This window comes from Humulus lupulus, chromosome 6 (genome assembly GCF_963169125.1).
Source record: "Humulus lupulus chromosome 6, drHumLupu1.1, whole genome shotgun sequence".
NCBI lineage: Eukaryota > Viridiplantae > Streptophyta > Magnoliopsida > Rosales > Cannabaceae > Humulus > Humulus lupulus.
The window spans coordinates 163,853,626-163,859,430 of record NC_084798.1 but is presented as its reverse complement, the minus strand read 5'-3'; the positions used below and the strand labels follow the sequence as shown (position 1 = coordinate 163,859,430).

The window sequence follows — 5,805 nt, the reverse complement described above, 5'->3', positions numbered from 1 at the left end:
AGATCAAGGTGTGAGCTTTCAGATTACTGGATAGGAAAAACGTTGATTTTATACAAAAAGACTCAATGACACTTGATAGGATACAAGATGTAATCCCTGTTCTGTTTTGTATGTGATTTAATGTTTATATATGTATATGATCCTGACTGGTATTAATACTTATTAAAACGGGTTCATATAATTTTAATTGGGGATTTTTATAAAATTAAGAAAGTTTTGCTAAAGGACTTATTTGAAAAGAATTTTAGTATTTTGGGTCCAAGTGTAATTTTAAAAAATAAAAAATAATAAATAAATAAAATAAAATAAAAGGCTTCAGCCTTTCTTTTTACCCGAGCCCCTCTCTCTCTCTCTCTCTCTCTCTCTTTCTCTCTCTCTGCGTGTTACTGTTGCCGACGACGCAGGAGTACTTTCCGGCCACCACTTTTAGCCACGCGCCGGACCGTTGGATTCAGAGGCCTCCGAACTATCGACCCACGCGGGAATCTAGAGCTCACTCGCCGATTAAACGCCTCAACCACTCGATTTAAGTTCGGCCACCCCGCGACTTCAAAGTTGCGATTCGGCCACCTCGGGCATCCGTTTGCCGATCCGTCACCACCATCGTGCTCCTCGTGTTGTGGGCTTCAAAACCAAATAACTTGTTCCTACATCTATCATAGTTGGGTGGTGGGCCCACCATGAGCCACCGCGATCCACCGTAGACCGACGGTCGAAACTTAGTGTTCGAGGTTCCGAAGTACGTTTTGAGTCTCAGAAAATCATCGTTTGACTTGTTGTGGAACCCGATCATTTTGGTATAATTTCTTTAACCTATATATTGTGATTTAATTGTGATTGATTAGAGTAATTGTTATTATGTGTATTTATAGTATATAATTATATATTATTGATATATGGAATATTTTCTGTAATTTACTGGCTGTCTGGGATTATATATATTTTTGATACAGGTTTTGATTTTGGAATTGTCCACTTTATAGCCGTTGTGCTGTCCAATTTTCTAGAAAATATTATATATTAAATAAAGTATAAAAATACATATTTAATTGATTTTATATTAATATGGAAATTATTATGATTAAGTAATTTTAATTATTATTGTTATTATTTTGTTAAGTAAATCAAGAATACAGATTCATATATATATATATATATATGAAAGGTATGATTTATAGTAAACCTATTATCTAACAATTATTATTGTATATTAATATTTGAATATTAAAATAATATCAAATATTAGTTTCTTACAGTTATTGATATTTGTAAGACCAGTGAATTTTGGAGAAAGTATATTTATTATATCACTGGAATTGATATTATGACTAATTAATAATAATATAAATATTTATATTTATATTATTATCATTATATTGATTATTACAACTTTATGTTAAAAATATGATTTCTTTTATAAAATGACTATTTGAATATATACATCCATATACGTATTGCTATTGAAGTATTTTGTTATTAATATCGAAATAAGTTTAATTATAGACGATAATTATTATATTTGTTGGGATTATTATTATTATTATCATAAGAGTACATTATCTTATGAGCAAGGTTTAAAGCATGGTTTTATATGAAGAGTTATTTGCGTTACGTTGATAATAATTATTATTATCATTTATATAGTTTCTGGTATTATTAATATACACTATCAATAGTGTATATTTATGATTTTGATAGAATTTAATAAATGATGTGCCTTGAATAGGATTTGTATGGATTTGATTGATTGACTCTTGGTGAGGAATTTTAAAATAAGCTAAGGACCTAAGGTAAGTAAATCTCACCTTTTTGTGCTTAAGTGTAAGATGCATGACTACATTGATTGTGTACATCTAATGAGTTAAGTATGGTATGATGATGATGCATATGATAAGTATGTGAAGAATGGTTATATGAACACCATAAGGGTGTTGTGTGATATGTAATTGATGAATTCCGTGATATGTGAAAGATGTCTTACTTGGTTAAGAATGATATGAATTATGTGCAAGTATGTGTTCTTATGTTGATGGATATGTGGATTACTTTATGTTCATGATTTGTTATATGTTATGATATATGAAGCGTTTAAGTTTTTAGGCTGGAAACCTTAGACCTGAGCCATAGCTCTATGTTAAGGTATAACAACGCCACCAACCCAAAGCTTCATGTATTATGACTAAAGATGTTTTGAGTTATATGAGATGTGATACAATGCCTTGATTGAATACCATCAAACATGAATCATGAACATGAACATTGACATTTCAGCATCAGCATGTATGCATGGCATGTACAGTTATGTGATACATTATTATGTGATATAAGACCATGCATATAAATATGAGGAAAATTGTGAAATGCATTGAAATGTCTTATGTGAAGTGAACATTTTAATGACACAAGGCTTAAGCAAAGTGATAATAAGATGTTTAAAAAGGGTGCCACTGTTTTGATGAAGCAATCAAGTAAGTTTAGTAAAGAAGACGGAAGTCTATAAGACTTATGGTGGCTGCCCACTAGTGTGGGCTAGGTCAGAGTTGACCATTTAGATATGTTTGCCATGTTTCCGTCTTTCTCCTCCATATGTGTAATAAGTATGGCAGCTATGGCAACGATGAAATGAGTGTTATGATGAGCCTAGCTGAGATGATGGCTAGCCGGAGGAGAACCCATGGGATTCTATATGATATGTGTAACAAGCCCTGCAGGCATTGGCTGAATCAAACAGTGTGCACAAGTGATATTGGGCCCATAAAAATGTGAAACTAAAAGAAAGAGCATAAAAGTAAAGTTTGAAAGTGCATGAGCAATAAATGAAATGCATAAGTATATAAGTCAGCATATTAGTATATGTGCACTACAAACTCACGACATTCATGTGTATGTGTATGCATGAGATTTGCTTACTGAGCGTTAGCTCATTATGTTATTTTCCAACATTTTTCCAGGTGTGGCTTTAGCTGTTGAGCAACTTGTGGAGCACGGACTCAGTAGCAATGCAATAATGGTTTAGAGTTTTCATATGGCTGCCTTAAATTTAAAGTATTCATACGTGTAATAATTTCTACTAATAAGTTTATATAAAAGTTTTAAATTTTTCTGTATTTCTTCGTATCATTTTATTTAATTCTTTTGGTCAAGTGCCTTACATACTCGTAAACCCTAGAATTACGAGTATGTGGCAGACGTACCCTACCTTAGGGGCGTTACATGCCTGGCCGAGCTCCTGTGCGCACATGGTCCCTACCATGCGCACCTACGTGATAGCCAACTCACCCAGTCGCACCATGCCGAGCCCTAGTGCTCCTCCATGCCGCCGCCCCTAGTGATTTAGGGCACCATTCTTGGTGCCCAAGTTAGATCATAATTTTGTGCCATATCTTTTATTTAATTAGTTTTAAATTATTTGAATTTAAAAGTTTAATTATCTTATTTTATTTTCATTAGAAAAATAAAATATCTTTTAGTTGGTTAAGATTTTATCTTAAGTTTAAATAATTATTTGAATTTGATTATTTAATTATTTAAATTCAACTAAATTAAAAAGATGACAAAACTGTTTATTTAATTAAAAGTTAATTTTAATTAAATAAATTAATTAAAAAAATTGTTTCTAATTAATAGGATGGGCAGAACAAAGTTCCTAAAGATTTGTAAAAAGCTTAAAGGAGAGAAGAAACATTCTTGGAGAATCTTGAAAGCTACATGAGTTTAGATTGCAATTTTTATTTCTAATTTTTCCAAGGGTAATAAATTTTAGAAATACTCAATAGTACTCAGTTTATCATTTATTATTTATTTATTTATTATATTTATTTAAATAAATGTTCATTGATGTTTGATTGATAACATGACCATGCATTAGTCAATTACATGCCATTCATGAAATCCCACACAGTTCTTCATTAATCATGCATCTTTTAGAAACATGATTATTTAGGATTGTCCTATTTGTTTATATGAATTGTTTTGGAGAAATCTGTGACGCCCCACATCACTATGGCTGCTTTCTGGAATGACAACTAGCCCTACAAACCAAGACAAGTCTTTCCAGCGTGCTTTGTCCTCACTCGCACACTTCCTGAGAAAACTTCCCAGGAGGTCACCCATCCCTAGATTACTCCAGGCCAAGCACGCTTAACCATGGAGTTCTCAAGTGATGGGCTACCGAAAAGAAGATGCACCTTCCTGATATAGGTAGTACCCATCAATCCATTTAAGCCCTCTTCAACTGTGTAGTCCCATACCTACACAGTCTTAGAATCATTACACTTGACCTTCCCCAGGCGGTGTGGGATTGCACAGCTTACCCGGTCTTTCTCCTTGCGGATCACGGGATTCTGACTGTCACAAAATCAATTGCATGTAAACTACTAAGTATTAAATTAGTTAAAACTTGGTAACTCACACCATAATAAAGACAATAGATTTTATAGGCCTTTAAGATAACCAACTTTATGTAAAAAGTATTTTTAGTAAAGGTAGATGAATGTAATGGGTAATTATCTTGATCACATTAATTATAGAAACATGCTCTTTTATAATTATAAATGTATTTTGTAATTAATTACATTCATAGGGTTATTAATAAACTAGTAATTAATTTAGAATTAATTGATTAGTTTAATAAAACACATTCAATCCAAAATAGTAAGTGAGAGAAGGTGAACATCTCAATGTGACCTATGGTCTCCATTATTAGTACAACACCGTGAGATAGGAATAACGCCTCGATGTGGCTTTGTTTCTGTCCCCCCTAAGGAAGGTTTCTAGACATATTAATACCAAGGTTGTCCTCTTACGAATAGAAGAAGGAGTGGTGTCTTATAGGATTGACCGACCCTAACATTCTCTAAGTTAAGCCATGAATTCCGAAATAATGGGTTACACTTACAAATATGCAATTAAGCTTTTGCGATGGATAATTGCATCTTGACAAAACCAGCGGTAGTTTATATTTAAAAGAGAAAATGAAGAGTTATTTTAAGTTTTAAACTATAAAGATAAGATTGACTTATATGCTATCTGAATTTAACTTGACCGACCCTAAGGCGACACTTTATTTGTTGGGTAGTTTTATTGTGGAAAAGTAAATGTTAATTTATGTGTTTTAAATGTTGCATTCATGCATCATGTTTACTTTCCAAAACATTGATATTTTTGAAATGTTAATATTATTGTATTTTATTTATTTCAATAATGTCGAACAGTGGCAATCTAATAACTGCTTTACTTTCACTTGAAAAACTTAATGGTGATAATTTTATAAGATGGAAGTCAAACCTAAATCTTATGTTAGTCTGTAAGAACCATAAATTTGTCCTAATTGAGGAATGTCCTGAAGAGCCCGCTACCACTACCCCGAAGAATGTTCAGGATAAGTATGATGCCTGGATTGAATCCAATAATAAGGCAAAGTGTTACATGCTTGTGAGCATGAATGATGTTCTGAGAACAAAGCATGAACCCATGGAAACTGCGTTTGAGATAATGGATTCTTTGGAGGCCATGTTTGGGTACCAATCTGATCAAAGTAGAAATGAGGCTACTAGAACCTACATGACTACTAAGATGAAGAAAGGTATTTATGTACGTGAACATGTCTTGCACATGATTAACATGATGCATGAAGCAGAAATACATGGACTGTCATTGATGAGCACACACAAGTAAGCATTAGACTAGAATCACTCACTCTTGCCTTTTTTGAATAAGTTGGAATTCAACATGATCCAGTTGTTGAATGAATTGCAGACATTTGAGTCTCTTAACAAATCCATTACCAAAGAGATAGAGGCAAAT

General features: G+C 32.7%; 1 long non-coding RNA gene across 1 annotated transcript; it reads left to right on the top strand.

Moving 5' to 3' along the window:
- The first annotated feature begins 281 nt into the window (after nucleotides 1–281).
- Nucleotides 282–3,201, top strand: LOC133784279 (uncharacterized). Its single transcript, XR_009871246.1, has 3 exons — nucleotides 282–797; nucleotides 1,727–1,790; nucleotides 2,952–3,201. It is a non-coding gene; the product is annotated as an uncharacterized LOC133784279 (long non-coding RNA).
- The last annotated feature ends 2,604 nt before the right edge of the window (nucleotides 3,202–5,805 follow it).